Here is a 9065-nt window from a genome sequence, read left to right as displayed (position 1 = left end):
ATTTCGGAGTAACGATATTGCTATTTCGGAGTAACGATGCTCCCTCTTTATTTTATTTTTTATTGTTTGTTTTTATAAAGCATCTCAGAAATAATTTAAAAAAAATAAAAAAATTATTTACATATTTTTTTAGGTTAAAAACATTTTAAAAACAACTATAATCATATTTTTAAATACATTTTTAACTTCTTTTCACATAAACAAGCAAGAAATACTTTGCCCACTTTTGTTAAATGGAGTAAAAACTCCAATAGAGGGATGACATGTAATATTACAGGAGACCAAAACTAGAAAATTTAAAGCTTAGGGGCCAAGTTTGAAGTTTGGATAAATTAGTCGATTAGAAAAATTAAGAATGAGAATAAAACAAATGGTGTTTTAAAAACATTATGAAATCTATTATGCATCCACACATACTGAAAATTATGGATTGCAATAATGTTTGGGCTTTTATTTTAACCTTGAAGCATTTTCTACTTTGGACAAATCTTTTTTTTTTAATTTCATTTTGTTTATATTCTATTGAGTAGAAATTATACCTAATAATTTAATTTGATTATCTTGTTATAAGGTTTTAGTGGTTTAAGAAAAAAATTATGGTATTAATTTAATACTGGATTTAACAAAATAAAAATCAGTTTTATTGTTCAAAACAAATTGAGACTTTAACGATCAAATTTGACATTGAAACAAAAAAAAACCTCGATCAAATTTGACATTGAAACAAAAAAAAAAACCTCTTTTTATTATTTTTTTTACCATAAATGTGGCTTAGATTTTAAAATTTTGGTTCTCAAAGTTTTTAATTTTCTTGTTTTGGTCCTTTTAGTTTGATAATTTTATATTTTGATTCTAAAATTCATTTTATCTATGTTTTAGTCCCCAAACTTGAGGGAAGAAAGAGAGTTTCATCAAGAAATTATAGAAAGAAAAAAAGTGGTTGATTAACCATAATCTAACCGTCAAAAAGATTGAATTTTGTGTTAATAAGCTACATTTGATTAAAAAAAAAAAAGTTTCATGACAATGGTTTTGACTCCTCATCTTATAATAAAAGATAAATTAAGTCTCATGAATTATTATTTTTTTAATTGATTTGATTTTTTAGTTGTTTAAGAGGTTAAAGATTTGCTTGGGATTATAATGAGCTTGTTAAGATTTATGAAGGTGTGTTTTAGATATAAAAAAACAGATTGAAAAAACCTTTTTTATGGCAAATGAGGTGGAGCTCTACTTTCTAGTCACATTAAGTGGCAAGAAATCATATAATGATGACTTATATCTATTATTATAGGGAACACGTCATCTATCTTGTATTTTTTTTTAAATAGCATTTGCTCATTTAAAACAAACAAATAAATAAATAAAATTACTGAGGCAATTTGACTCACACACATTTAACTGCCTCTCTTATAGGTTAGGCATGTTAACCAACTCAAGCCCATGCATTTGGTTCCTCCTTTATAGCTTTTTTTTTTGTTTTTTTCCTATAATTTTCATAAAATTTCTTTGAAATTAATTTATTACAAATATAGTAGTAGAGATGTTGTTTTATTAAATATTGTTTAATTTTTAAATAAGATTATACCATATTTTTAGTATTAATGAGCATTCTTTTTGGATAGCCCTTCATTAATTTTTTATTTATTTTTTATTTTATTTATTGACTATTATACATATGTTTTTTTTTATAATCATATAATTAAATAAAAAATAACTTTAAAATGTTCACCAGAACAACACACAAATAGTGTCAAGATCACCCCAACAATACATTTTATTTATTAAAACTTACCAAGATTATCCCAAAAATACATTTTATTTATTAAAACTTATGTTTATGATTCTAATGAGCTTTTTTTTAATAAAAATATTTGAGTAAAAAATGTTAAAAAAGGAATTATTATGATTGGTGTTGGTTTTCATTAAATAAAGCCCATAGCAAGAAAAAAACTTTTTTATGTCAAAAAAATAAATTGATAAGAAAAGGAGGAATTATACTAATAAATTATTATGTTTTGATATAATTATTTCTTTTTTAAAAAACAATTTTGACATATAATTAAATAAAAAAATTAAATAGCTCCTAGTGGCATAAGAATCTGCATTCATATCTTAGCCTGTTGATTTAATTAGTATTATGACTCTTTTTAATAGTTGTTTTTGTAATCATTAATTTGCAAGATTAAAAATATGGTATCAATTTTTCAATTGACAATTAAATTTTTAAAAAACAAATTGACATTAATATTAACTTTTGATCCGAATAGCAAAGATCACAAGTTATGCAATAAAATACAGTTTTAAAATTTAGTTCAATTTAGCAAGTCAATTTAAAATTCAAAGTTAAAATGGGGCCAAGTTTATAAAAAAATAAAATTAGTTAAAAATTTAACCGACTCAACAGGTTAATCCAGTAAGATAGGTCAAAATTTTAGTTACAATTCATTAATTTTTATTTTATTTTTTATCAAAATAATATTATTTTAATTTATTAAAAAATAGGATTAATTTAGGTAACCAATCAAAACCTATGACCCAAATGCAGCGAAGTTATATTTTCCAACCTTAAGAGTATCGTAATCAATGATGTAATGAGGGTATTTTTTATTCTATAAATTTTTCTTCTGCGTTAATCACGCTTAGCACAATCACCATAACCTTCAACGTTGCTGTTTGGTTCTTGTGATCGCCGTAACCCTTCATGCATCCATCGTCTTCTTCCTCATAATCATAATCGTGATCTTCTGCTATACACGCACGTATATTCCTTGAAGTTTTGATTTTGACCGGGATGACGAATTTAATTCCAAGTTCGTGTCATTATAATTACAGTTAATAATAGTCTTGAGGGTACTTGAGAGAAGAATCCTTATCTGCAATGATGAAATTGGTGGCTGCATGCGAAGCACTGTGTGAAGCCTTTCTGGAGAATTACCGAAATGTATAATATACATACATACTTAAGAAAAGGATATGCATGCATGTATGCATGTATTTTCATGTCAGTTTATATATTAATTGTGACTGGGTATTTTTCTAAATGATTTTAAAGATATACACATCTAAATAATAATAATAATGAACTTAAATCCAAAAAGTCAAAAAGAAATAAATTTCTTTATCTACCGTATCAATCCTTTGAAGTTATGCTAGAATAATTAGGATCGTTTGCGGGGCGGATTTAGGAGTTTCGTTTGGGAGGATCAAATTAGAGAAAAGATTTTAGGGGAGCAAAATTTAAAATTTTCTATTTTTAAAGCTAAAAATCTAATTCATTGAAAGAGAGAGGCTGAAAAAACATTTCTTTATAGGCCCTGTCTTTGCCAACCCCCTCAATTCCGCCCTTGATTGTTTACTAAGGGTGTTGCAAGACCAACTTATACCCAACCCTTACCTTGCTTTCTCCTCATTTTTATTTGTAGTGACGATGTAAGAGTTCAAACCTTAATTTACTCTTATTTAGATTTAAGGTTAATAGATTAGAATCTTTTAAATTTGAATTTGAATTTTTTTAAATTACTTTTTAATTTAAGTTTATGGAGACTTTCTATTAAGTCATGGGATGATTGGACAATCTTAAATATGTTATTATTCTCGAATATACTAAAAAATTATTTTTTATTTTTTTAATTAGGTCACAATTTCTTTTAATTCAATAAAATTATTATTGTTATCAATTTGAATTATCAGGTTTGTTTTAATTAGTATTAAAACAATAGATCTATGGCAAAAGAAACAAGGATATCACAACTTATTGTAGTACTTACAGGTATGAAAAGCAATATAAGTATCAACAAAATTGTTATTGAAAAAACTTATTGTAGTAATTACATCTCAGCTAAAGATACCTACCTTGATAAGATTTTTTTTAATAGGGGTGGAATTGTAATAGTCTTAATCTTGATTCATTTCTATTTAAATTTAAGGTTATCATATTAAAATATTTTAAATTTGAATTTGTTTGAATTTCTCTTCTATTTAAGTAGAATTCTAGGTTATAGAAAAAATCATGTAAAAAATTTATGGAGACTTTTCTATTAAATTATGAGATGATCAGATAACTTTAAATATGCTTAAAAACTATATTTTTATATTTTTTTCATTAATCTTTATAGTCAATTTTCTATAATTCAATAAAATCATTATTGTTGTCCACCTTATTATTTTTTCTATGAGTCCCACCAAAAAACCTAACTACACCTCTATCCCAAAGATACTAGAACTAATCTAGTTCAAAAAAGCAATATAGTTTAGCAAGTCTACTTTTTAGCAATATAGTTTTTTCAACTAGCTATTAGTCAATACAACAAGTTTACTTTTATTTCCAATTATCCTGTTTTTGCATGTAGGCCAAAATGATTGAATATGAAATTTAAATGATTAACTTTGTAATGGCAATTTAACTTGTCATATGTTATGAAAAATATTGCTTGTTAACTATGGCTGTAAACTTAGATAATATTTTTTTTAAAAAATAGAAATTATGCTAAACATATATTATTACTCTTTTTTATATTTGATGGTAAAGACTTAAAGAATATAAATGAATCAGTATGCGTTTTTTTAATCAAGGTTAATTTTTATTTTTAAATTACCTAAAGTTTTATTATCTTGGTCATTTTTTAATTCAAATATTGATATATATTTAGAAAAAGACTAAATTTTTATAAAATTAGAAGTGGAAGCTAAATTAATCACACTGAAAGTTGAACAATTGAAATATATTTCATCCAAAAAACTTAAAAGGCACATCATCCACCACTTCCTGATTCTAGATGTTAATAATTAAAATCACCATACTTAATGTTGAAGTTAAAGGATTACAATTGATTGGATTACATGCACCTTATATTGAGGGACTAAGTTGACAACATATTTGCAGGGGTAAAAAATTAATGTCATGGCCTCCACTATACACCGGAGATATGACTTCAACGCGGGATGAATGCATCCAATGTAGAATGCATCCAATAAAATAAAATAAAAAGTAAAAAGTAAAAAATTCAATATAAATAAAATAAAATAAAAAGTAAAAAGTAAAAAATTCAATATAAAAAAAAAAACAAAGAGAAGAAGAAGAAGAAGTTAAGGTGAAACAAGTGTTTTTCAAAAAAAAAAGTTAAAAAAATATGAGATATGAGTTATTGATTTGATTGAATTTAAAAAGTTTAACTAATTTAAATAATACAAATAAAAACATCTAACAAAAATAAATAAATGAAACAAAAATTGATAATATAAAAAAGATTAAAAAACCAATCTTAATTCATCCGGGTTAATATGTCGAATCTGCGATCTAATCATAATACTGAGATAACCTTATTAAAAACAAATTGAATAAAACTATGAAACTCTATTATCAAATAACTTAATTTTGAAAGGTGAAACTAGAAAAATATAATAAAAAAAGCATAGAAAAATATCCAAGTTAACTCAGATTAACTTGCTAACATTGCAACCATAGGCATTGGATTGAGATAGCTATATAGAAAAAAAATTGAAAAACAAAAAGCATGACGACCAATTCTTAATAAATCAAATATTGAAGGATGAAATTGAAAAAAATTAAACAAATATCAAAGTCAATTCGTGTTAACCTTCGAAACCTGTGACTCTAGGACTAACCTCTAGAAAGAAAATCCTAAAAATAATAAAGCAAAATTCAAAATTAATAAAATATTGAGGGGTGAAATTAAAAAAATAAATGTAATAAAAATATCCAAAACAAAAGAAATAACAACTAATAGAATAAGTACTGAATTTGTATAAAAATAACTTGAAATCAAATTTTGAGGAATGAAATTGAAAACAAAATTCAATTAAAAAAAAAAAGCAATTAAAAGAACGAGGATCTAAATTATATAAGAATCAAATGAAACTAAACGAAAAGGGACGAAATTTTAAAAAATTAATTATTTTTTTTAAATAACAATCCAAAAAATAAGGCTCAAGTTGAATACATAAAACAAATGAAATAACATCTTTTTATTGCGGTAAGGAGAAGAGAAGAAAAAAGTCCAGTAGAGCCGAACTATTACATTGTCCTGCACATGCACCACATTACCAAAAAAATTAGGACAAGATGCTTTTAACACCGCTACAAAATGCTTCATTTGGAAGTAAAATGATACCTCATGTGGTATCTTAAGAGTGCGAATATTGTCTACTTGCTGATGCATGCGTTATTCATTTTTTTTAATGATATTTATATTTATCAAAAGAGTAAATCCCTAAGTTAATTTGTTAATTATAATTTAAAAAAATAGTTTTAAGAGATGAAAAAGCACATGATAATTAAAAATTTTTTACTTTTAGTCTATACATTATGTATTTAAAATATAAGAAAAATTGAATTGTCCCTTATCAATCTTTAAAAAAATCTTGCTTTTAAATGTAATGAAGTCTTTATTATGTGTATTTAAATTATAAAAGACTAAATTATCCCATATTAATATCATAATAACATATGTAGTTTATAGAATTGATTTTTTTATTTTAAAGAAAAAATAATAATTTCTCTATTATAGTGAATTGTGTCTAATGATAATGGATTCTTCATTGCTTTCACTCTCTTTTTTTAATTAATATAATATATTACATCTCAACTTGTTGAGCTGTTAACTTGGAATTTGGTTATATTAAGTTAATAAAAAAATCTTAATTTTTTATTAAAATAATATTATTTTAAATTAATAATTTTTTAAAAATTAAATTAATTTGAATTAATCTACCGATCCAATCAATTGGATCTTGAACTGAACTGACCCTGTGATTAAATCTTATAAATATAGTAGAATGATGACATTACATACTTGAACTGCTTACGTCATTAAGTGAAGATCACTATAGTTTGTGTATGTCTTGTATTTATTGGTATAGTTTTTGGATGACGTGATAGATTGAATTTACCTCATAATTTCTACACAATTTGGTGGATGGAAATCTAATTAATGTCTACAATTGATACGTATTTCATTGGACGATAGGACTATTAAGTGGTGGATTTTTGAACAATATTTTATAACAAGTAAGAACATGGTTAAATATATAGTTTCTTAGGTTATGTCAGCACTCAATTTTAAAAGATAATTCGATTCTAATAAAAAATAATAATAAATCAAGATTTCATAGGTTTTGTATAATTTTGATCGTTTAGTGAGCACAATGTACCCCCAAAAAAGAAATTATATTTTGTTGCTTGAAAATAACATGGATGTCGGCAAAGAAAAGAAAGAAAGAATTTGAAATCATGGATCTAATTGCGAATAAATGCTAAGATACAGGGACTAAATTGAATTATTTGAAAAGTAAAGGAACTTAAAAGTAAAAAGAAAAGCCAGGAAAGGCTGCTGCTCTCCCCTGTGCCAACGAGAATCTGCAACTGAATTTATATTTCGAAGCATTATCATAATGCACTTCCGGCCCCTCCCATAATTTTTTATTTAAACTTGAATGCATCTAATTGGTTACCATATCCATTAAACCCTTGGGATTGATGCATGTAATTTTCTTTCTTTCAAAGAGACAATGACTCGAGGACATTGGAAACGCACACTACCTACACGAGTCAAATATAGCTGCAAATACAGACAGGTGTAGAAGACTTTTCTAGCTACTTTTTCTTTCTTTCTTTCTTTTATTTATTTTTTAATTATTAATATTTTTGACTAATTTCTTGAAATTTTAAAATTAATCACTAGATAAACTAATAATTTCAAAACTTATAATATTTAAACTAATAATTTTAAAAAAATAAATTTAAAGCTTGAACATTTAAACCATATCTCGAGAATTGCTATCTTATCAGCTATAATGGGTTTGGGAGCAACAGGAACCGCATAGGAAAAGGCACTGTTACATTGCAAAGCAGACAACCAATAGAAAGCAGTCAAGAAAAATGTCCTTGTTCTTGAATGCCAAGCAAAGAGGCTCAAAATGCCGCCTCATTTGGCACGCTCCAATGGCAACACGTTTTAATGTCACATTCTTTAATGATAAATATGTCTTGTTCGGTCAAGCACGTTTCATGCCACCCTAGCATTCATTGTAGAGCACGCATCCCAGCTCATCTAACAATTCGAGGGCCCATTACCCCTGCAAATTCCAATCATTTCGTTTTCTGTAATTTAATTCACTATTTTAATTTCCACTCTTAATTTTGTTTTGGGTTTATTAGTCAAGGAGATCCTTTGAGTAATTAACTTGAATTCTCTAACTTGTTAGTTTATTGGGTATTAATCTTTATCTCAATTGATTGATGTAAAGTTAGAATACTATTCATGCATTTTATTATACTATTTTACCTCTTGATTATTTTATTTTTTATTTTTATTTTGAGAATAAAATAGTTTTTTTATTGTTAGATTTTTTTTCTCAAGATAATGTAAGATTTTTTTAAAAAAAATTTGACCTTATTCTTTTAAATGTTATTTACTTTGTTTTAAATAATTTTCTTGATTATTTTTTTTTCAATTCCATCCTTAAATTTTTCTTTCTTTCTTTCTTTTATTTATTTTTTAATTATTAATATTTTTGACTAATTTCTTGAAATTTTAAAATTAATCACTAGATAAACCTCTAATAATTTCAAAACTTATAATATTTAAACTAATAATTTTAAAAAAATAAATTTAAAGCTTGAACATTTAAACCATATCTCGAGAATTGCTATCTTATCAGCTATAATGGGTTTGGGAGCAACAGGAACCGCATAGGAAAAGGCACTGTTACATTGCAAAGCAGACAACCAATAGAAAGCAGTCAAGAAAAATGTCCTTGTTCTTGAATGCCAAGCAAAGAGGCTCAAAATGCCGCCTCATTTGGCACGCTCCAATGGCAACACGTTTTAATGTCACATTCTTTAATGATAAATATGTCTTGTTCGGTCAAGCACGTTTCATGCCACCCTAGCATTCATTGTAGAGCACGCATCCCAGCTCATCTAACAATTCGAGGGCCCATTACCCCTGCAAATTCCAATCATTTCGTTTTCTGTAATTTAATTCACTATTTTAATTTCCACTCTTAATTTTGTTTTGGGTTTATTAGTCAAGGAGATCCTT

Source organism: Populus euphratica, unplaced genomic scaffold (genome assembly GCF_000495115.2).
Source record: "Populus euphratica unplaced genomic scaffold, PopEup_1.0 scaffold918.1, whole genome shotgun sequence".
Lineage (NCBI taxonomy): Eukaryota > Viridiplantae > Streptophyta > Magnoliopsida > Malpighiales > Salicaceae > Populus > Populus euphratica.
The sequence above is the reverse complement of the archived record's forward strand: the minus strand, read 5'-3'. Positions refer to the sequence as shown.